The sequence below is a fragment of the Mercenaria mercenaria genome, chromosome 9 (genome assembly GCF_021730395.1).
Source record: "Mercenaria mercenaria strain notata chromosome 9, MADL_Memer_1, whole genome shotgun sequence".
Lineage (NCBI taxonomy): Eukaryota > Metazoa > Mollusca > Bivalvia > Venerida > Veneridae > Mercenaria > Mercenaria mercenaria.
Genome location: NC_069369.1, coordinates 25,178,721 through 25,204,445, shown reverse-complemented (window position 1 = coordinate 25,204,445; position 25,725 = coordinate 25,178,721). Strand labels below are relative to the sequence as shown.

General features: G+C 36.2%; 1 protein-coding gene across 3 annotated transcripts in view; it reads left to right on the top strand.

The window, feature by feature from the left end:
- The window catches only part of LOC123546742 (serine/threonine-protein kinase 32A-like), a 130,527-nt gene that overhangs the window by 18,210 nt on the left and 86,592 nt on the right, over positions 1 to 25,725 (top strand). For 2 of the 3 annotated variants that reach the window (XM_045333255.2, XM_045333259.2), the window contains exons 3-4: positions 9,993 to 10,087; positions 21,841 to 21,977. The gene's annotated coding sequence lies outside the window, so the exon portion shown is untranslated. Of the gene's footprint in view, positions 1 to 9,992; positions 10,088 to 21,840; positions 21,978 to 22,374; positions 22,618 to 25,725 lie in introns of those variants that run through there. The other variant, XM_045333258.2, reaches the window with a different exon arrangement.

The following is a 25,725-nucleotide window of genomic DNA, read 5'->3' as shown; positions in this document are numbered from 1 at the left end:
TCGATGTTTGCGCGCCTCGTGAGATCCGATATGGCAAAAATCCACTTGAGCCGAATACAGCATCCCAGATCGACCTACAGTTATAATAACCCTATTAGAGTAAGATAAAAGTTAAACAAAGTGATGAAATGACATCTGGACTATAAATATATATATTTTTAAAAAATTGCTAATATGATCTGTAACTATAAAAAAAAAAGAAGAAAATCGTTTGAAGAGATTAAGTGACACCTAGGCTATATAATTATAAAAAATCAAATCATTCATATGATCTATATTATATCTATCTGTAGTGAAAATTTGATCTTTTTTTTTTTTTTTTTTATTTATAAACTTAGTATCTTTGATACACAGTAAGTTTCAACTACAAAGAATATTGAAAGAATTTTATATTTTATAAACACTGTCTGCTTGAAAAAAAAATATTATAGGAGAGATCGCCGTGACGTCACGCATTAACACCTGTTTCTCTAGTGGTGGGCTAAACAAATGTTTTTACATTGTTTGTGTATAGGATCGGAATTTTTAATTGTTAATAACTTTTCCGCTAATTTATGGATTTTAAAAATTCAAAAAGTTTTGAAATGCTTACTATTTTCATATTTGAATAACTTTTGAAAATGAAAAACCATTTTAAATGACATATGATTTTGATAGCGGCGTAGCGATGCTCCAAACTTTTAGAAAAAACACTGTAAGTTAAGCGTTCATAATTAATCCATTTTATTTCGAAATAATAATTAAAAGTAATCAATAAATTGCTTGTTTTATATCCTTTCCATTGATCAAAAAATTATTAATATCATTTGTGTTTCATGAAAGTTTAAGCCGTTAGAAAAACATCATTGTTTACAAAAAAACATGGACGCTCAGGGTCTGCCCACCCGACCTTTGTCTTGTCAGTTCTAAAAATAGAAGATACAACGGATTTGTATACCAACATGATCTCTCCTATAGAGATGTCCTTCATTCGGGATGTATATAATAGTCATGTAATAATATGCTATACTAAGTAGCACAGTGTGTTTTATTATCTCACCTGAGCCTGAAGTGCTTAAGGTGAGCTGTTAGAATCCTTGAATGTTGCCATATTGTCCATCTGTAACAATTTACAGTTTCTTTAACCTTTAGCCTGCTGGCAGGAAGTGATTCTGCCTTTGCGACCAGTGCAGACCAAGATAAGCAGGCTGATCATGGTCTGCACTGTTCATTATTCAGTCAGTAAATTTTCATTGAACACTCCTTCAAATAATAAATGGTACTGCCTAAATTGAATGATAGACCAGTCCATTTTAGAAATTTAGCAGGTTAAGGTTATAGAATATCTCCTTCATAACTATAAAACTAGTTTCAACCAAACTTCACAGGAATACCGGTAATCCCAATTTCCAAGCAAAAAAAAATCCCAAAAAGGCAAATAAAACTAGTGGTTTGGTATTTTATTGACTTGTACATACAAAAGAAATATCAACTTCGCACATATTAATGATTTTGCTTGCTTGCAATAGTACATGCCTATGCTGTGATTCTTCCCAATTCAGTCAGTACCGGACCTTTTACCCAAGTTGACAAAAAAAATCCTTGACCATCTACCAAATTCCTTCACTGTGCTGAATTTTTAAAAAAAAAATAAATCATGATTACCAGGGGAATTATGGCTAGCTTTCTCTAATATTGCTTTATGGAAAACTTCAAAAATCTTCTCTTTAACTGCTAGCCCGATTTTAAAAATTAAATCAATACACATGTTCCTTCTGTGACCTTCTACCATATTCTTTCAAGCTGTGTTTATTTGTTGGAAAACTTGGGGCTACTTTTTTCTATATGGCGATGTGGAAAACTTTGAATACCATCTCCTCTAAAACTTGGCCTAGCTGCGTAACTGGAAAGAAATTTTCTGAAGGGAAGAGGATTATAATGACTACAACTGTAAGATTAAAAGCCCAGCAAGGTCGTAAACTCTTTGGTGGCAGTGTGGATAAAGTTGGATAAGAGAGGGGTGACCATTTTGAAGGAAGTGACATAAATAGATCTTTCAAGGCCTTTTCATCCTTCTTTTAGCTGAATAAGTTTTTACTAATTATGACATGTTTGTTGTTGTCCAATCTCAAAATTAGGCTGTTTAATCAGAGATATATAACAATATATACCAATATTTTTAACTCTAAGCCGTAGTTTCAAAATTTCATTTTTGTTCCACTGTGATTTATATTTACTGCAAGTTGACTAAAAGTTAGGAAACAGAAAAAACTTTATCAAAGTGGACGAGAAGATTTGAAACCAGTGCTGTGTTCTGAATGAATGTAGCTCAGGTGGCTTTTTACACAACAATCACTTAGAAAATTAATGTCATCATTTTTATGAGGATGGAATAGATAAAATAGATTTTGTGTCCTTCATATTTTTTTTAGAATAAAAGCAATTGTTATAATGTACATTTTAAGGTTCATTAGGATGATTAAAAAGCAGCAGAGATATTATGACTCTGGACGGACAGAATATGCAGCAGTACAATCATGTACCCACATACTTCAGTAAATGTGGGTACAGTATTAAAAAATTGGGTCCAAGGCATATGAATTTTTAATAAAAATGTTTCATATAAAGAAATATTGTGAGAAGTATATCACTTTTATTTTGCCTGTGTTTATCAGTGGTTTATTTCACATAAGTACCGCAGGGCTACAGCTAGAGCTTTTTTTGGAAGAAGTCACTTCTCCCTCGAGCAGATTTTGAGAGAAGTGGTGAGACTTTAGGGAGAAGAAGAATAAGTTATTGTTTTCTTCAAATTTATTATTTCTAATTGAACATGAAACACACAACTGCAAGCAAGCAAGCTTGCGAAGTGATAGAGGAGGTGGCTATTATTTTCTTGTTTATGGATAAAAACCATTGAAGTGATCATTCATTTTCTTAGTTACATCTTTTCTCATGCAGTGAGTATTCTTTCACTCAAAAATTCTGAAAAAAGTTGTTTTCAAAAAATTCCAGCTGACGCTCTAAGTCTTACCCCCAGATTTGTTTAAAAAACTTTTTTCTGTTGCTATACCTTGCATACAAATAAGGTAAAAGTGTTTATCATTAACCGTCATGTTTTACAAATAATTTGATTCACTTCACAGTTCTCGCAACAATCTTACAAGTACCTGAAATAGGTGGTGCTTAAATTATGCCATCAATGTGTAAATTGAACTCGTTTTGGCACCTTGCAAATTGTCAACAGTCCAGATTGCAGTAATTAGTGCGTGTGAACCCAAAAAGAGATCGGGTGACTTGAATTTGGCTTCATTACAGACGGACAATGTATTTTCTGTCACTGACAGATTTTTTACACATGCATTGTACCAGCAGATTTTTAAAACTTGTGCAAATGACTTTTTATGTGTGAATCACGCAGGTTTTAACGTAAACTGGAATGCTGATTGCAAAGGGCCATAAATCTAGTTATCCTCAACCAATCTTAATGAAACTTACATGGTCACATTGCCCTGTAGCAGTTCACATCTCTACTATGTTTTATTGAAATCCATGAAACCATGTCTGAGATATGACCTCAGACAGAAAATGACTATTTATATATTATATATTTAAATACAAAGGGACATAAGTCTTGGCTTACTCAACCAATCTGAATGAAACTTGCAGGGAAGCATTGCCCTATATCAGTAATATTTCAACCATGTTTTATTGAAATTCTTCCATCCATCTCTGAAATGACTCTGGATGGACAGAAAATGGAATAAAGCACTATATTAAGTATGTACAAAGGGCCATAACTCTTGTCTTACTGTTGCAATCTGAACAAGACTTGCAGGGTGGCCTTTCCCTACAGCAGTCTACGTTTCTACCATGTTTTATTTAAATACTCTACACCATGTCATAGATATGGTTTTGGACGGACGGACAGATAACACCAAAACTATACCCCTGTGATAAAGAGTAGGGTCTGATTCTGGAAGACTTGTGCCTTCCCACAGTAGTGTAATTATTGGAATCAACATCTGTTCTTTCTAATTTGTATTTAATCCAATACTCTTTCACTTCTTATTCAGATGATGCCGCCTCCAAGTACTTTATGAAATACCATGATGTCTGGTCCTATACGTACTAATTACATTTTTGTTGTTGATGGTTAATTTTGCAGCAGCGGATGAATTATGACATATAGATTTAAGTTTTAATCTAATTAAAACAATTTATTGGACTTGTTAGTCAGCCAGTTTAATACTTTTTCAGTTAGAAATATTGAAACTGTCATATACATGTGAATGTGACAGTCACCTAGGAAACCACTCGCCCTTACATGCTGTTTTTGTAACTCCAGTGAGCTTTATAAGAATAATAAATGTAGATCTGTAATAATTCTTTAATTGTCTGCATTTTGTACTTATCTTTGGGAAATACAGAAACTAGTCATCATGGTATTTTATTAATGCTAAATCTGCATCCAGATTTTATAATGAAAGATGGCAATGAGAAAGGTGCAGAGCGCAAGGGCCATAACTATACTGAACAGCAAAAGAAATTATCCAGATGTATTACTGGTATATTCTAAGATAAAAAAAAAGTTTGAATTGTTTCTTCATACCAAAATTACACTTGAAGATCTTCCCATGATAAATTTTTAAAAATCAATTCACCGTGAAGTCAGTAGTCTCACAATAGCCGTTTGAAAGGCGAAATCTTCTGCGCGTCTGTTGCATTGTAACATCCCAATTTTGGGCACTCGCTTTAAATTTTATTTATTTGTGCGGTGCAACCAACAATATTTTTAAACTTTATTCTGTTTTTCGAGTTAGCCAATTATCAATATTTCCAGTGACACTAAAATTTCACAAAGAAAATTGTTAATTACAGGCGCACTTGAATTTCGTAGAAAACAGCTATTGTGGGACTACTGACTTCACGGTTGATTGATTTTTTAAATTTTTACACGTGAAGTTTTTCAAGTGTAATGTGATATGAAAAACACGTGATTTATAATTTAAAGTTTTTAACTAAAAACTACCTCAGTTATAAAACTGGATAGTTTCTTTTGCTGTTCAGTATATATATTAAAGTCTTTAAATGATCTCTTTTTAGCTCACCAGAGCCAAAGGCTCAGGGTGAGCTATTCTGATCAGTCGCCGTCCGTCGTCCGTAAACTTTTACTTTAAACGACATCTCCTCATAAACCGCTAGGCCAATTTCATCCAAAGGTCACAGGAATGTTCCTTGGGTGAAGCTCTACAAAAATTATTCAAAGAATTGAATTCCATGCAGAACTCTGGTTGCCATGGCAACAGAAAGAAAAAAACTTTAAAAATCTTCTTCTCAAAAACCAGAAGCCCTAGAGCTTAGATATTTGGTGTGAAGCATTACCTAGTGGACCTCTACCAAATTTGTTCAAATCTTGACCTCGGGGTCAATTTTGACCCCGCCCCAGGGGTCACTTGATTTTACATAGGAAAATCTTAAAAAAAGTCTTCTTCTCAAAAACCAGAAGCCCTAGAGCTTAGATATTTGGTGTGAAGCATTACTAATGGACCTCTACCAAATTTGTTCAAATCATGACCTCGGGGTCAAAATTGACCCCTGCCCCAGGGGTCACTTGATTTTACATAGGAAAATCTTAAAAAAATCTTCTTCTAAAAAACCAGAAGCCCTAGAGCTTAGATATTTGACATGTAGCATTGCCCAGTGGACCTCTACTAAAGCTATTCAAATCATGACCCCGGAATCAAAATTGCCCCGCCCCAGGGGTTACTTGATTTTACATAGGAAAATCTTTAAAAAAATTCTGAAAATAAACCAGAAGACCTAGAACTTAGATATTTCACATGTAGCATTGCATAGTGGACCTCTACAAAATTTGTTCAAATCATATCCCCCGGGGTCAAAATTGACCCCGCCTCAGGGGTCACTTGATTTTACATAGGAAAATCTTCAAAAAATTTCTAAAAATAAACCAGAAGGCCTAGAGCTTAGATATTTCACATGTTGCATTGCCTAGTGGACCTCTACAAAATTTATTCAAATCATGACCCCCGGGGTCAAAATTTACCCCACCCCAGAGGTCACTTGATTTTACATAGGAAAATCTTCAAAATATTTCTAAAAATAAACGAGAAGGCCAAGATCTTAGATATTTGACGTGTAGCATTGCCTAGTAGACTTCTACAAAATTTGTTCAAATCATGACCTCCGGGGTCAAATTGACCCCGCCCCATGGGGTTAATTGATTGTGCATAGAAAATTTTTCAAAATTTTCTAAAAATAAACCAGAAGGCCTAAAGCTTAGATATTTCACATGTAGTATTGTCTAGTGGACCTCTACAAAATTTGTTCAAATCATGACCCCCTGGGTCAAAATGGACCCCGCCCTAGGGGTCACTTGATTTTACATAGGAAAATCTTCAAAAATTTTCTAAAAATAAACCAGAAGGCCTAGATCTTAGATATTTGACATGTAGCATTGCCTAATAGACTTCTACAAAATTTGTTCAAATCATGACCCGGCCCCATGGGGTTACTTGATTGTATGTAGAAAAATCTTCAAAATTTTCTAAAAATAAACCAGAAGGCCTAGAGCTTAGATATTTCACATGTAGCATTGCCTAGTGGACCTCTACAAAAGTTGTTCAAATCTTGATTCCCGCCCCCCCCCCCCACACACACCCCCGGGTCAAATTGACCCAGCCCAGGGGTAACTTGATTGTACATAGGGAAATCTTCATAAATTTGCTAAAAATAAACCAGAAGGCCTAAATCTTAGATATTTGATAGTTTACATTGCCTAGTAGACTTCTACAGACTTTGTTCAAATCATGACCCCCGGGGCAAAATTGGCCCCGCCCCAGGGGTTACTTGATTGTACATCAGAAAATCTTCCAAACAATTTCTAAAAATCATCAGTTTGACATTTGAAACATGTAGCTCATATTACTCTGGTGAGTGATCCAGGGTCATCATGACCCTCTTGTATGTACTTTTTCATTATTTTTATGCCCCAGAAGGTAGGGATATTAAAATCACATTGTCCGTCTGTGCATGCTTCCGTAGGTCCGTGCATGTGTTTGTCCATGTAAATTCTTGTCTGGGCTGTAACTCTGCTGTCCATAAAGGGATTTTGAAATAACTTGACATAAACGTTCACCATAATGAGACGACATGTCGTGCACAAGACACAGACCCCTAGCTCCAAGGTCAAGGTCACACTTAGAGGTCAAAGGTTTACGGTGTCTGTTTCATGTCCAGTTCATAACATAAAAAAAGACAGAGTTTCTTTTGAACTGAGAGGAATGGGAGGGCATATATTGTTACCTCTGTCAGTTTGTTGTGCACCCCCATGAGTGGTGGCGGCATATAGATTTGGTCTTGTCCGTCCGTCCGTCCGAAGTTCATGACGCGCCTAGCTCGAAAAGTATTTGATATAAATTGATGAAACCTTGCATGAGTCTTAACCACGATATGAACTTGCGCACCTCCTATTTTTCGTCAGGCTCTGCCCCCTATTTTCAGAGTTATGGCCCCTGTAATAGTCAAAAATGCACATTTTTTCCTTGTGACACGCCTAGCTCAAAAAGAATTTGATATAGATTCATGAAACCTTGCATGAGTCTTAATCATGATATAAACTTGAGCACCTCCTATTTTTCATCTGGCTCTGCCCCCGTTTTCAGAGTTATGGCCCCTGAAATAGTCAAAAATGCTCATTTTCACCTTGTGACATGCCTAGCTCAAAAAGTATTTGATATAGATTCATGAAACCTTACAACAGTCTTAATCATGATATGAACTTGCACACCTCCTATTTTTCATCTGGTTCTGCCCCCTATTTTCAGAGTTATGGCCCATGAAATAGTCAAAATTGCACATTTTCACCTTGTGACACGCCTAGCTCATAGTATTTGATATAGATTAATGAAACCTTGCATGAGTCTTAATCATGATATGAACTTGCACACCTCCTATTTTTCATTTGGGTCCACCCCATATTTTCAGAGTTATGGCCCCTGAAATAGTCAAAAATGCACATTTTCACCTTGTGACATGCCTAGCTCAAAACGTATTTGATATAGATTCATTAAACCTTCCATGAGTCTTAATCATGATATGAACTTGCGCACCTCCTATTTTTCATTTGGGTCTGCCCCCTATTTTTAGAGTTATGGCCCCTGAAATAGTCAAAAATGTACATTTTCACCTTGTGACGCACCTAGCTCAAAAAGTATTTAATATAAATGGTTGGAAACTTGCATAAGTCTTTATCATGATATAAACTTGCACACCTATAATTTTTTGACTGGCTCCACCCCCTATTTTTAAAGTTATGGCCCTTGAAATAGTAAAAAAATGCACTTTTTTCACCTAATTATGTGCCTAGCTCAAAAAGTATTAGATGTAAATTCAGGAAACCTTGCTGGAGTCTTTAACGTGATGTGACCTTGCACACTTGGCATTCTTCTTGAGAATCTTAGCTCTTATTACAGAGTTATGGCCCTTGAAATAGCCAAAATATGGATTTTTTTGTTTGTGATGCTCATAGCTCAAAAAAGTATAGGGCCTAGAATAATGAATCCTTTTCATAAAATGTTTGTTGAGGCTATACCCCATTAAGACTGCAAACATTTGAATTATTGTCCTTTATTTGTGACAAATGTACCAGTGGGGGGCACACCCTGTGTCCTACAGACACATTCTAGTTTGTCTAAGATCAAAGATGTTTTATTTTCTGATGACTACAGCCCAGAACTTTGTAGTGCAAGGTATCCAGAGATTTCAGACTGATTTGGCACAAATGATCAGGTAGTAAGATGTGTCATGTGCAAGGCACAAATACTTAGCATAAAGGTCACGGTCATTTTTAGAGGTCAAAGAAAGAACATTTTTCGAATGTGGTCTACAGTTTTTGTGCATAGTTGTATATTCAAACTATTTGGCACATATATTTAATCTAACAAGACAATGTTTTATGTGCAAGATCTAAAGGTCAAGGTCACTCTTAAAGGTCAAAGATTTTAAGTCATTTTTCTGTCCGGTCTTGTGGATTGATGGATATTCTAGTAACTTGGCACAAAGGGCAAACATTCACCAAAATAAAACAAGGTATCCCATTCATGACTCAGATCCTAGGTCAAGGTCATACTAGGAGGTAAAGAAAAAATTTAATCAGTTTTCTTGTTAGGTCTATTCATGGGTGGATATTCAAACAACTTGGCTTGAACATGATGACTAAAACTCCTAGCTCAAAGGACACACAAAGTCATAGAGATCAAATTGAATTACTAGTATTTCTGATTTTCCTGTATAGACTATAAAGTGATAAGAGGTGTTCTTGTGCCAGAAACTTGTCATCCGTAGTGGGAATTCAAAATACACCCATTTCTCAGCATCACAAAGCGTGGGTAGTTGTGCCCTTTGGACAAATTGCTACTGCTGCACATTAACTAGAATTGAGCCATGCCATGGGAAAACCTACATAGTGGGTTTGCGACCAGTATGGATCCACACCAGCCTGCGCATCTGCGCAGTCTGGTCAGGATCCATGCTGTTCGCTAACAGTTTCTCTAATAGCAGTAGGCTTTGAAAGCAAACAGCATGGATCCTGACCAGACTGCGCAGATGCGCAGGCTGGTCTGGATCCATGCTGGTCGCAAACCCACTATGTTGGTTTTCTCATGGCATGGTTCAGATAGTTTCACTTGAAACAATCAGGAAATCAGAAGTAATTTGTGGAAACATCTTTGACTTGTTCTCCAGTTGTTATTTATTATTCCATTTTAAGTTAATGTTCTCTGTTGCACAAATATCAAGCAAAACTATGGCAACCTTTTATCTAAATATAGAGATTTTCTCCTTGAAATAATCCTGGTGAAGCAGTTACAGCTGGATGCAGTGCTAAATGATTTATGACGGAGCCTGCTGACTATTTGATGGTGTTTATATCTGCTAGAGAGTTCTTTCTATCAAATCAATACCATGGTTAATTCAGTCTCTGTTTTTATTCACAGCTGATGGGTATGCCAAGGTGAAATACATCCAATTATATAGGCATTGGATTAATGGCAAAACTGAGGTGTTTGGCAGGCTTTTAGGTATCAGGCAGGTAGAGATTTTTTTTTCTTTTGTTGACTTTAATTAGTAATTAAGGTATTAAGTCAGGTAGCAGGAAATAACCAGATAATTTAAGGACAAAAAGGGAGATAACTCCTTGCATTTTGTGACAGAAGAAAATTGCCTGATTGCTCGCTTTTTAGCTGCATGAAGGGCTCATAGCAAGCTTTTAGGATCAGTGGATGTCTATCTGTCTGTCTGTCAGTCATCCACAATTTCTTCGAGCATCTCATCCTAAACCACTAGGCCAATTTCAACTAAACTTAACAGGCATACTTCTTTGGTGGACCCCTTCTAGATTCCTTTGTAATAACCCTTACATGATTGTGGTTGCTACAGCAACCAAAACAAAACAATTTGAAAATCTCCTCTGAAACTGCTGGTCTGGTTTTCAAAATATTTCATAGCAATGTTCCTTTGGTGGCTTTTTACCAAATTCCTCCAAACATTCTGTTGTTCTTTTTAAAAACATGAATGCCAGGGCCAGGGTTGGTTTTTCCCTATATGACTATAATGGAAAACTTTGAAAATCTTGTTTTCTTAAACTGCTAGCTTGAGTTCAAAATGATTTCACTGCAGTGTTCCAGATGTGACCCTCTATCAAATTCCTTCTATTATTCTGTTTCTTTATAAAATAAACATGGCCTCTACATGTTTTTTCTGTACTCTCTAATGGAATTGTTTGTAAACTTTTCCTTTCAAACCATTTACCTAATACAGCAATGTTCCTGAAGTGAGCTTCTACCAACATCCCCTTAATGCAAAAAGGTACCAAGTGCCTTCTTTATTCATATGCTCATGGTACCTTTTTGCATTAAAGGGATGCCAAATTTCAACAAGTCATTGTTTCCTAAATAACATGGTGGCTGGCCTAGTTTTCTCTATCTGGCTGTATGGAAACCTTTAAAAATCTACTTTTAAATCATAGGTCTGATTTCAAAATACTTTCACAGCAGTGTTCCTTAGGTGACAAACTACCAAATTTCTTCAGGCCTTGTTGTTTGTTAAAAGACATTGCTCTCCGAGGGAAAAGCTTACTTTCTGTATATAGCTGTATAGAAAACTTTAAAAATCTTCTCTGAAACTGCTGGTTGGATTTAAAAATAATATTCTTCAGGTAACCCTTTGTCAAATTCCTTCAAGCATCCGCCCACATAACCACCGACATAACAACCCTGAACTCACACAATGTTTAAGCTCACCAAAGCATGTTGCTTATGGCCTGCTTTTAGAATCTTTGAATGTCCCTGTTCTTCCATCATCAGCAGTTTGTTTAAAGAACATCTCATCCTAAACCTCCAAGCCAATTTCAGCCAAACTTCACAGTTAATGTTCCTTGGGTGGTCCCCTGTCAGATTCCTTCAAATTTTGGTCATCTATGGAGAATTCTGTTTGCCAAGGTAAAACTTCTCAGAATGGCCGGATTAAAAAAAAGATTTAACAGAAATGTTCTTTGGACCATCAACCACATTCCTTCAAATGATTCTCTATCATTCAAAAGGGGGCCTCCCTGGCTGAGTGATTTAGGTCGCTTACTTCAAATCACTTGCCCCTCTCCAATATAGGTTCGAGCCTGGCTTGGGGCCATCCAGCTGGCTTACAGGAGGTTGGAGGTTCTACACAGGTGCCCACTTATGATGAAATAATGCATGTAGGGGCATCTGGGGTCTTCCTCCCCCATCAGATCTGGAAAGTCTCCATATGACCTTTAACTGTGTCAGTGCAATGTTTAACCCAACAAAAACAAAAACAGAAATCATTTAAAAAACATGGCTGCTAGCATGACAGAGCTAGTTTCCCCAGTATGTCTATATAATAAACATTGACAGTCTTCTCTGTAACTGCTGGCCTAATTTCATAGCAATGTACCCTGTGCCAAATCCTTCAAATTATTCTTTTTGTTAAAAATTGTGGGGGTGGGCGGTGGGGGCTTGTTTTCCCTATATGGCTATCTTTTTCACTAAAACTGCAAGCTCGATTTGATCATAATTCCATAGAAATGATTATTTAGTGACCCTCTACTAATTCCTTCAAAATCATTTTGTTACATGGCCTTTTTTCCCAATATGGCTTTATGTAAAATTTGAAACTCTTCTCTGAAACTGCTGACCGGATTTCAAAATAATTTCACAGCAACTTGCCTTATGGGACACTGTACCATATTCTTTCAAGGAATTCTTTTTTAGCTCATCTGATTTTTTGAAAATAAATGATGAGTTATTGTCATCACTTGAGCGGTTGTCGGCGTCTGGGTCGGCGTTGCCTGGTTAAGTTTTATGTTTAGGTCAGCTTTTCTCCTAAACTATCAAAGCTATTGCTTTGAAACTTGGAATACTTGTTCACCATCATAAGCTGACCCTGTATAGCAAGAAACATAACTCCGTCTTGCTTTTTGCAAGATTTATGGCCCCTTTTGTACTTAGAAAATATCAGATTTCTTGGTTAAGTTTTATGTTTAGGTCAATGTTTCTCCTAAACTATCAAAGCTATTGCTTTGAAACTTGGAATACTTGTTCACCATCATAAGCAGACCTGTACATCAAGAAACATAACTCCATCTTGCTTTTTGCAAGAATTATTGCCCCTTTTGGACTTAGAAAATCAGTTTTCTTGGTTAAGTTTTATGTTTAGGTCAGCTTTTATCCTAAACTATCAAAGCTATTGCTTTGAAACTTGCAACACTTGTTCATCATCATAAGCTGACCCTGTACAGCAAGAAACATAACTCCATCCTGCTTTTTGCAAGATTCATGGCCCCTTTTGGAATTAGAAAATATCAGATTTCTTGGTTAAGTTTTATGTTTAGGTCAACTTTTTCTCTTAAACTATCAAAGCTATTGCTTTGAAACTTGCAACACTTGTTCACCATCATAAGCTGACCCTGTACAGCAAGCAACATAACTCCATCCTGCTTTTTGCAATAATTATTGCCCCTTCTGGACTTAGAAAATCATTTTCTTGGTTGAGTATTATGTTTAAGTCAACTTTTCTCATAAACTATCAAAGCTATTGCTTTAAAACTTGCAACAGTTTTTCACCATCATAAGTGGACACTGTACATCAAGAAACATAACTCTATCCTGCTTTTTGCAAGAATGATGGCCCTTTTTAGACTTAGAAAATCATGGGTAGGACAATGTTTCTATCATACAAAAAAAAAAAATCAGATGAGCATCAGCACCCGCAAGGCGGTGCTCTTGTTATTAAAAAAAACATGGCCACCAGTGGGAAGTGTGAGAAGTGGGGTGCTAGTTTTCCCTTAATGGCTATTTGGAAAGTAACCCTATGCCAGAAACCTTCAAATATTTCTATGTAACATAAATATGGAAGTAAGAACAGAGATTATATGTGTCAGAAAGATGGAAATAAGAACAGAGAACATGTGTGACTAAAAAATGGGAAAAATAGCAGAGAAGGTATGTGACAGAAAAATAGAAGAAAGAACAGAGAAGGTATGTGACAGAAAGATGGAAGGAAGAACAAACAATGTATATGACAGAAAGATGAAAGGAGGAACAGAGAAGTTATGTGGAGAAAGAACAGAAAATGTATTTGACAAAAAAGATGAAATGAAGAACAGAGAAGGTATGTGACAAAAAGAAAGAAGGAGGAACAGAAAAGGTATGTGACAGAAAGATGGAGGAAATAGCAGAGAAGGTATGTGACTGCAAGATGGAGGAAGTAGCAGAGAAGGTATGTGACTGGAAAAGGAAGGAAATAGCAGAGCAGGTATGTGACTGAAAGATGGAGGAAATAGCAGAGAAGGTATGTGACTGCAAGATGGAGGAAATAGCAGAGAAGGTATGTTACTGAAAAAGGAAGGAAATAGCAGAGAAGGTATGTGACTGAAAGATGGAGGAAATAGCAGAGAAGGTATGTGACTGAAAGATGGAGGAAATAGCAGAAAAGGTATGTGACTGAAAGATGGAGGAAATAGCAGAAAAGGTATGTGACTTAAAGACAGAAGGAGAAACAGAGACGGTATGTGACAGAAAGATGGAGGAAATAGCAGAGAAGGTATGTGGAAATAGCAGAGAAGGTCTGTGACAAAAAGATAGAAGGAGGAAAAGAGAAGTTATGTGACAGAAAGATGGAGGAAATAGCAAAGAAGTGACAGAAAGATGGGAGGATGAAGAGGGAAGTTGTATGACAGGAAGATGGAAAAAAGCAGAGTGTGTATGTGACAGCAAGACAGAAGGAAGAAATGTTTGCCACAGAATGATGGCAGAAACAGCAGAGAAGGTATGTAATGAGTAGATTGAAGATGAAGTTATGTGGCAGAAAGATGGAGGAATAAAGTATATGATAGAAAGATTTGCTAGGACATGGCAGGAATGTTTGCAAGGAGGCAGTTGATAAAAAAACTATAAATAGTTTCCTGTCCAGTCAGTTTGAAAAATGTCAGCGGATTTGGGGATCAGACAGTCAAGTAAAATTTGCAGGTAAGTCTCTCTGCATAGTGGATGTTGTTGGTAAGAAGCAGTATTAAGAGTGTCATTATGACAGCAGTTATTATTTTGAAAGAATTTTTTCTGAATCTGTAGAAAATGATAGTAAATTAAAAAGCATGGAGAAAGATGCAAGAATGTTACATTCAAGATATTTTGTTTGTCTGACCTTGTTTTGGCTAATTTCAAAAAATCTGATTAATTTTACCCACATTCTTTGATTTTCAAGACTGATCATTATTTATAACATGGCAGATTAATGAAAAATCTTATCTAGTACCATTTTTCTTGAATGGAAATGTAACTACTTTGCTTCTCTAGTTGGAATTACAACTGAATAATCTGTACATATATCACAAAGGAGGTCCATTAATCATGTAAAATAGAAAATTGGGCCAATGTAAGTAATGCCTTTACGGGGCATTGCTTTTTAGAAAATACAGAATTACAAGTCTCCTGAGATAGGAACAGGTTTTAGTAGGAAGCTAAATTATGTGATTGTTTGCTAAAAATTCTGAAAGAAAAATCTGGAACATAGCCAGTTATTGAAATAAATTAAGGAAGCAAGGTCTGCTGAAAATCAGTAAACCCAGCAGCAATTCAGCAGAATTAACTTTTTGTAAATGTCTTGATTCTTTAACAAAAGCAGGTAAAAGACAGTTTATATAGAATAGAAATTGAGGGTTCAACGCAATAAGGTGTATCTACATATAATTATTATGCCCCCCTTCGAAGAAGGAGGGGTATATTGTTTTGCAGATGTGGGTCGGTAGGTCGGTCGGTCTGTCGGTCGGTCGGAATGTAGACCAATCCGTTTCCAGATGATAACTCAACAACGCTTGGGCCTAGGATCATGAAAGTTGATAGGGAGGTTGGTCATCACCAACAGAGGACTCCTATTGATTTTGAGGTTTGTATGTCAAAGGTCAAGGTCACAGTGACCCTGAATAGTAAAACGGTTTCCGGATGATAACTCAAGAACACTTGGGCCTAGGATCATGAAAGTTGATAGTGAGGTTGGTAATGACCAGCAGATGACCCCTATTGATTTTGAGGTCAGTATGTTAAAGGTCAAGGTCACAGTGACCCTGAACAGTAAAACGGTTTCCGGATGATAACTCAAGAACGCTTAGGCCTAGGGTCATGAAAATTGATAGTGAGGTTGATAATGACCAGCAGATGACCGCTATTGATTTTGAGGTCAGTATGTTAAAGGTCAAGGTCACAGTGACCCTGAACAGTAAAACGGTTTCCGGATGATAACTCAAGAACGCTTAGGCCTAGGGTCATGAAAATTGATAGGAGGTTGGTCATGACCAGCAGATGACCCCTATTGATTTTGAGGTCAGTATGTCAAAGGTCAAGGTCACAGTGACCAGGAACAGTAAAATGGTTTCCAGGCAATAACTCAAGAACGCTTGGGCCTAGTGTCAGGAAAATTGATAGTTAGGTTGGCCATGACCAGCAGATGACCCCTATTGATTTTGAGATCATTAGGTCAAAGGTCAAGGTCACATTGGCCAGGAACAGTTGAAACAGTTTCTGATCTTCTTGTCCAAAACCATAGGGCCTAGGGCTTTGATATTTGGTATGTAGCAAAATCTAGTGGTCCTCTACCAAGACTTTTCAGATTATTTCCCTGGGGCCAAATTTGGCCCCACTCCAGGGGTCACATGGTTTATAAAGACTTATATAGGAAAAAACTTTGAAAAACCTCTTGTCCAAAACCACACGGCCTAGGGCTTTGATATTTTGTATATGACATCATCTAGTGGTCCTCTACTTAGATTGTTCAAATTATTCCCCTAGGGTAAAATATGGCTCCGCCCTGGGGGTCACATGGTTTACATAGACTTATAAAGGGAAAAACTTTGAAAATCTTCTTGTCCAAACCACAAAGACTATGGCTTTGATATTTTTAGCTCGACTATTCGAAGAATAAGTAGAGCTATCCTACTCACCACGGCGTCGGCGTCGGCGTCGGCGTCACACCCTGGTTAAGTTTTTCGTACCATACCACATTTTGACAAAGTCTTTTGAGATAAAGCTTTGAAACTTTCAACACTTGTTTATCATCACCATGTCCAGTTATAGGCAAGAGTATATAACTCTGTCAAGCATTTTGACTGAATTATGGCCCCTTTTGACTTAGAAATCTTGGTTAAGTTTTTCGTACCAGTTCATATTTTGGCAAAGTATTTTGAGATAAAGCTTTGAAACTTTCAACACTTGTTTACCATCATCATGTCCAGTTGTAGGCAAGAGTACATAACTCCATCAAGCATTTTGGTTGAATTATTGCCCCTTTTTTACTTAGAAATCTTGGTTAAGTTTTTCGTACCAGTCTACATTTTGACAAAGTCTTTTGAGATAAAGCTTTGAAACTTTCAACACTTGTTTACCATCACCATATCCAGTTGTAGGCAAGAGTACATAACTCCATCAAGCATTTTGGCTGAATTATGGCCCCTTCTGACTTAGAAGTCTTGGTTAAGTTTTTCGTACCAGTTTATATTTTGTGTAAAGTGTTTGACATATGGCTTTGAAACTTCTATATCTTGTTCAGTATTATAGTCTCTATCAATAGGCAAGAGTACATAACTCTGTCATCTTTTTTGGCTGAATCATGGCCCTTTTTGAACTTGTATATTGGTTCTGTTTTCATATATGTCCATGTTTTGTCAAGACTATTTGACATATGGCTTTTAAACTTTAAACACTTGTTTATCATTATGATTTCCATCTGCAGGCAAGAGTACATAACTCTTGACAACTATTTTGGCTGAATTATGGCCCTTTTTGGACTTTGACATTTTTGTCAAAATATTTGAACTGTGGCTTTGAAACTGTTAACACTAGTATATCAACATGATTTCCATCTGTAGGCAAGTGTACATAACTCTGTCAACTATTTTGACTGAATTATGACCCTTTTTGGACTTGGAAATTAGTTAAACTTTTCATACAAGTCTGTGTTTGCCTAACATATAACTTAATAACATATTTGCCATCATGGTCACACATTGCCACTTAGTGCAAGACTAATCGAAATCCACAAATACAGGAAAAATTTTTGTTTAATCCATTTTTTTCTTTTGTCTGAAAATCTATGGAAATATTTTGACCCCATTCTTCAATCAATTCTTCGAATAGTCAAGCGCGCTGTCATCCGACAGCTCTTGTTTAATGTAGCATCATTTAGTGGTTCTCTACAAAGTTTGTTCAAATTATCCCTCTAGGGTCAAATATGGCCCCTCCTCAGGAGTCATGTAGTTCATATAGACTTATATAGGGAAAAACTTAAAACCTTCATGTCCATAACTTACATCATTCAAATTTGGACCACATGTATAGTTTTGAGTGGCTAGATGAACCTTGACATGAGTTGACCTTGATCTTGACGTAGTGACCTACTTTCACATTTCTGTAGCTACAGCCTTCAAATTTGGACCACATGCATAGGTTTATGTACCAAAAAAACTTTGACCTTGTTATTGACCTAGTGACCTATTTTCACATTTTTGAAGGTACAGGCTTCAAATTTGGACCACATGCATAGTTTTTTGTTCCAAAATAAAATTTGACCTTGATTTTGACCTAGTGACCTACTTTCACCTTTCTCAAGCTACAGCCTTCAAATTTGAACCACAAGCATAATTTTGTGTACTGAATTGAACTTTGATCTTGAGATTGACCTAGTGACCTACTTTCACATTTCTGAAGGTACAGGCTTCAAATTTGGACCACTTGCATAGTTTTGTGTTCTAAAATAAAATTTGACCTTGATTTTGACCTAGTGACCTACTTTCACATTTCTCAAGCTGCAGCCTTCAAATTTGAACCACATGTGTAGTTTTGTGTACTGAAATGAACTTTGACCTTGAGATTGACCTAGTGACCTACTTTCACATTTCTGAAGCTACAGGCTTCAAATTTGGACCGCATGCATATTTTTGTGTTCTGAATTGAAATTTTACATTGATTTTTACCTATGACCTACTTTCACATTTCTCAAGCTACAGCCTTCAGATTTGAAGCACATGCATAGTTCTGTCTACCGAAATGAACTTTGACCTTGAAATTGATCTAGTGACCTGCTTTCACATTTCTCAAGCCACAGCTTTCAAATTTGGACCACATACACATTGTTTTGTACCGAAATGAAATTTGACATTGATTTTGACCTTGAGCTAGTCTTGAAATTTGGAACGTTCAAAAATGGCTCAGTGGATGGCGCCAAGATCACTCTGTAAAGGTCAAGGTCAGATTAAACCAGAATGGTAGAACTTTTGTTTACAGTGAGCATATAATTTCTGTTCCTTGTGCACTTACTGAATGCATCAAGGGGGGCATTTCGTGTCGACGAGCTCTTGTTATATGTAGATACACCCTTATTGCGTTGAACCCTCGAAATGCTAATGCAAAGAACTGGTCCAACATGATTTTAACAAATCAAAATACTTGCATGCATGTTTATAATTGGTTCTTCTGGACAGGACTTAAGCTAAAAAAAGAAGACAAACCATTAGATGTCTCTTATTTTCTCCTAAGCCTGCCTGCTTAGCTCAGTAGGGAGAGAGCAAATCTACGTATCCCAGTGTCGTGGGTTCAATCCCAGGGTGTGGCGTATGTTCTCCATGAGGATTTGATAGAAGACATTTTGTCTGAAATAATTCATCCTCCACCTCTGATTCTTGTGAGGAAGTTGGCAGTTACTTATGGAGAACAGGTTTGTACTGGTACAGAATCCATGAACACTGGTTAGGTCAACTGCCCGTCGTAACATGACTGAAATACTGTTGAAAAACGGCGTTAAACCCAAAACAAACAAGCAGACTTACTTTCTCCCTCACTTTGTTTGTCCGAAAATAAAACAGTCATATGCTAAACTTGAAAAACAACAACAAAAGACAAGACAAAATTGAGCTAGTTATATTCATCCATATTATAGCAGCATAAACATACCATAGATACTCATGTATAATGTGCAGTTTCTTTACCCCCGGGACCACCCCGAATTGTGGGTGCGCATTATACACAGGTATAGACAATTTTCCAGCGTCAAAACAAGTTTGTTTACTATTTTTGCCATTTTCGTAAAGGGAAACTATTATACGCACTAATTGTATAGGCTAAAACTACCATTGCCATTACGTTTCATATTATCTTTACACAGGACAACTGCTGGTAAAAGGTATTAGATAATAGTACTTTATTTTACCTTAAACAAAATTAATTTTATATAATTTCAATTGTATTTTGAAGAAAGAAATATAAAAAATTATAAGTATTATAATACTAATAAAAGCTCGAATATTATCTTTAACCGAGATCAAACTGTGAACAACAATACTGACACTAGGCGTCACACTAATTACTGATAATTAATGGCTATTTGATCTAGATTATGAAGTTTTATAGATCCTAACAAAGGATGATCACTATTTTGTTATCAGTTTGAATTAAGAAGTTGATGTTATTTTGAAGGATGCCATTCCAAGATATTGAAAACTATTGCTTTCTATTTAATATTCATAAGAAATATTTAAATTTTAAAAATAACGATATCTTTTTGAAAACAAAAATTAGATATTTCAATAAGACTGATTCCACTTGCCGCTGAGGAGGTAATTTATTACTGGTGTTGATGTAAATCCTACTTTCGTTTTCAATCTACCTCAAAATTGACAAAAAATAGGGGGTGCACATTATACATGGGTATCTACGGTAATTACATCAAAAACAAATATAACTGATTTAAAATGCATAGTAGTAATCAATGTTGTCATTTCTTAATCGCCATAATGCAATGTTCTGCACAGTATACATATAATAGCTTAATTTTTCATATAGTTATGCACCTTTTCAATGTAAAGTTCAGCATATTATGCATCACACAGTTTAATGTCCATTGCATCATCATGCACTTAAGTAGATTTTTACATATCTCATTATGCACCATATTATTTTCATCACATTATGTGTTATGAACAAACAGACATTCATTGATCGTAATATATCACTTATATGTGAATTTTTTTTTAAATCATAATGTACCAACAATCTCTCTTTACCCATATTGAAAATTAACTGAACTTTCTCTTCCAAGAAGCAAACCTCAAATAACTAAATGCCGTAAAATTCTGCTTGAAGAAAATGAAATTTAAATTAAGCAAAAGAAATTAAGTACTGAAAATAATTATTATTCTCATATCCAGCAAAATCTTTCTTTACCAGAATTGATGTGTAGCATCCTTAGATCCTTAGATGGAAATTTTTCAGTAGTTTTGCTTGACTGCATTTAAGGATACTTAAAAAGCACCCTTAAACAAGTTCCGCTCAGGAACTGCTTGATTTATGTGTGCCAGACTTAGCCAGTTGTTTGCTTGAATGGTCCTTTTTCAGATTGTTTAAATGAGCCGTGCCATGGGAAAACCCAACATAGTGGCTTTGTGACCAGCATGGATCCAGACCAGCCTGCGCATCCTCGCAGTCTGGTCAGGATCCATGCTGTTCACTAACAGTATCTCTAATTGCAATAGGCTTTGAAAGCGAACAGCATGGATCCTGACCAGACTGCACGGATGCGCAGGCTGGTCTGGATCCATGCTGGTCACAAAGCCACTATGTTGGTTTTCTCATGGCACGGCTCAAATAGTCCTTTTTGCTGGGGTCATATCTGTTTTTCATACCAAACAAAATTGTTGCCTTTTAAGATACAGGGTGTTTTTAATTTTTGACCATGAAAATTTATTTTGGTATAGTGGACGCAGCTTGACCCCGATGGTTGACCTTTGTATTATAATACATAATGATTATGAGGCACAACCTATTATTGAAAAGGAGTGTACGTAAAACGCGAGCTGCATGAGAAAAAGGAAATATTAATTTGTGTAAATATAAATTAGTGTATTGGAAAGCTTTAACTGATCAAATATAAGTATATGTACTTTGATAATGCCCTGTAAACAAACTAATACCATATAAATATATACGGCTACCCTAAGCACCCTTGATTTCTGAAATGAAATAATCGATATGAATAATCAGCCTAAGGTCAACCATCGCAGTCAAGTTGCGACTACTATATATTTTCAAAAAATGCATCTGAAAATCATGTGCAAAACCAGCCCGTTAAGCCTAGTAGCTAGCTACGTAGCTGAACGACCACAAAAACCATTGTTAATTTAAGTTACATAAACAATTAATGAGGAAGGAAAGTGCACAGTGTAATTGAGAATTGTATATACACCACTGTTTGTACTGTGTATTACTATCACTGCTTTTTATTTTTCAGGAAATGATGTGAAGTGAATACTGATGTTATTAAGGATTGTTGTAATTAGAGCTTGAAGAGGTCGAACTTGCTTTTACCATATAGATACATATATAGGATCTTATATCCTAGTTTGAAACTGGATATTTGCTAGGAAGGTAAGATTATATCTGATCTGTGACCTTTCTTTTGAAGTGATGAAGTTGCTTAGCTCTGCCATTGTGTGGGTGTTGAATTATTTGTGGTATTGGTAGAAAATCAGCCCATTAAGAGGACAATAACTGTGCTGGAGATGATAAAATCTAGAACAAATGGATTAAACTTCCAACTAGCTATAGTGCATTTTATTTGACCTGGTGGGGCGGAGTTAATCTCTAATGGTAATCTCAAAAAACGAGCAAAATAGGAAGAGCTACAGTGGTTACACTGTAAGGTAGATGGCCAGTGAATAAGAAATCAGGTTGCCGAATATACTACATATCCTGCACAATGCAGTGGACCGTTGCAAAACCCCGCCCCGCCAGGTCGATTAAAATGCACAATACTACATTTTCATTGTCTAGGTGTATATTATTGCAGATATGCATGTCAAAATCAAGGAAAGCTTGTTTACTGTGAAATCTTTAAAAGTAATTTGAATTCAGCTAAAAAATGCTGTAACAAGGTGACTTGAATTTATGTACTCAAAAATTTACAATTAAAATCAATTAGATTTTTGACTGTTCTGAATAAATTTTGTGGATTAGTGCACCTGTTAAATTCAGAAAACAGTGTCTGCTGAGAAAAGGAAGTCATAGTGTAAGTAGGAAGTTACGATATGGCTGGAGATATACAGTAAGACAAAGGAAGGAACTTATATATAGCTGTTGTTTTGTCTGTCAACACATCCTTCCATCCATCTGCACCTCTATCACTTATTTGTCAGAGGTATAACACCAAAAGTTCTGAACAGACAGATGGCAATTAGAGGAACTGCTCAGGGCAAGAACAATAACTCAAGATTTATAATAGTTTTTAGCTCACCTGAGCACGAAGTGCTCAAAGGTGAGCTTTTGTGATCGCTCTGTGTCCGCCGTCCATCCGTTGTCAACAATTTGACTGTTAACACTCTAGAGGTCACATTTTTGGCCCAATCTTAATGAAACTTGGTCAGAATGTTACCCTCAATAAAATCTTGGACGAGTTCGATATTTGGTCATCTGGGATCAAAAACTAGGTCACCAGGTCAAATCAAAGGAAAAGCTTGTTAACACTTGAGAGATCACAATTTTGGCCCAATCTTAATGAAACTTGGTCAGAATGTTACCCTCAGTAAAATCTTGGACAAGCTCAATGGGTCAAAAACTAGGTCACCGGGTCAGATCAAAGGAAAAGCTTGTTAACACTCTAGAGGTCACAATTCTGGCCCAGTCTTAATGAAACTTGGTCAGAATGTTACCCTCAATAAAATCTTGGACGAATTTGATATTGGGTCATCTGGGGTCAAAAACTAGGTCACCAGGTCGAATGAAAGGAAAAGCTTGTTAACACTCTAGAGGTCACATTTTTGGACCAATCTTAATGAAACTTGGTCAGAATGTTACCCTCAATAAAATCTTTGACGACTTTGATATTGGGTCATCTGGGGTCAAAAAACTAGGTCACTAGGTAAAATCAAAGTAAAAGCTTGTTAACACTGTAGAGGCCGCATTTATGACTGTATCCTCATGAAACTTGGTCAGAATGTTAATATTGATGATCTTAAGCTCCGGTTTGAATCTGGGTCATGTCGGGTTAAAACTAGGTTACCCGGTCAAATCAAAGGAAAAGCTAGTTTACCCTGTAAAGGCCACATTTATGACCATTATTTAATAAAGCTTGGTCAAAATGTTAATCTTGATGATCTATAAGTCAAGTTCAAATCTGGGTCAGGTTGGGTCAAAAACTAGGTCACTAGGTCAAATCAAAGGAAAAGCTTGTTAACACTCTAGAGGCCACATTTATGACTATATCTTTATGAAACTTAATCAGAATGTTAAACTTGATGATCTTTAGGTCAAGTTTGAATCGTGGTCATGTCGGGTCAAAACCTAGGTCACCGTGTCAAATCAAAGGAAAAGCTAGTTAACACTTTAGAAGCCACATTTATGACCGTATCTTAATGAAACTTGGTGCGAATATTAATCTTGGTGATCTTTAGGTCAAGTTTAAATCTAGGTCATGTGGGATCAAAAACCAGGTCACTAGGTCAAATCAAAGGAAAAGCTTGTTAACACTCTAGAAGCCACATTTATGACTGTATCTTCATGAAACTTAGTCAGAAGGTTAAACTTGATGATCTTTAGGTCAAGTTTGAATCTGGGTCATGTTGGGTCAAAAACTAGGTCAAGGGGTCAAATCATAGGAATAACTAGTTAACACTTTAGAGGCCACATTTATGACCATATCTTAATGAAACTTGGTCAGAATGTTAATCTTTATGATCTTTAGGTCAGTAGGTCAGGTGAGCGATACAGGGCCTTCATGGCCCTCTTGTTTTTTGCTGTTATCATTTCTGTGCTTTACTGTTTTACTATTCTGATTTTTATCTGTATTTTCCATTTGTTACTTAATGAAACATGTCTGTTTTAAAGGTGGCAGTGGGAAGAAATACACAACAGAACCATAACTTTACCATGACATCTTTGTTTCACTTTTTGTACTCAATTTTTCATTTTTATACACCCTTGAAATTGAACTAATGATGTAACCACCTGCAGTAAGTGGGTGGGCAGTGTCTTTACTAAAGTTGTCCACTCCCTCACTTGCACAGTTTTTGTCCAGACACCAAAATTGGTAAAAATTTTATAGGCATAGTATCTTGGACAAGTTCAGTAACCAGATGGATTGTCTCTGAAGCTGTGGAGTTATAGCCCTTGCACCAACAATTTGAAAATTGATGTTTTCCCATCTCTTAACTTGATAAGTTTTTATCCAGTGTTCACCAAACTGGGTACAATGTTTCTTGGTATAATATCATGGCTGCCAGATTGTCCCAAAAGCATCAGAATAAGGCCCTTTATCATAGAGTAGCTCTTATCCATTTTTCACCATTCCTACTCACAATATTAATGGACATAATATCTCAAGACAAGCTTGATAACCCGCCAGATACTCGCAAACACTCTTGAGTTATGGCCCTTGAATTACTTAAAATTGTGAAAATTGACATGTCCATGCACTTAATAATATAAGCAATTTGTATCCAGTGTTCACCAAACTTAGAATGTGTATAGGCATATTATCTTGGTCTGGCAAGTTTGATAACTGCTTTGAGATATGGTCAATGAATTATTTGAAGGTGAGGAAATTGACAAGTAGCCTGCCCAATAAGTAGAGTGTTTTAGAAGTCAAAAGTAATTTGCTGTGACAGGCTTATGTTGTGAGCGTGCGCCACTTGTGTATTAAAAGGAATGTAAAAAAATCATTCTGTTATTACCTCCCCTTTTGTACTAAAGTCCCTTCATTTATGTCAGCTCAATAGGTTGTTTTAACAGAATAATGAAAATGTAATATCTCCCATTTCATTGTTTTAATTTTTAAAATTGCATATACATTATTTACCATAACAGTGACCATAAGCAAAGGCAGAGTAGACCATATGAGTACTTATTCACCAAAGCCATGTCAGGGGAGTGTTGTTCCATTCCATCTTTCCATAACAAGTCTTTTTCTTTTTCTTGATTCGTCTTTAAATGTCAAATAATACTACTGATATTAAATCATATTATACATCATTCTAAAGAAGTTTGGTGGGTGGGGAACTTCATTATTTTACATTTTCAAAATATCTGGATTAATTCTTAATTCATTGTTAAAAAAAAAAAAGAGAAAAACTTTTGAAGTATTTTCGATTGTATATTTTGACAGTTTTTACACCTGAACTAC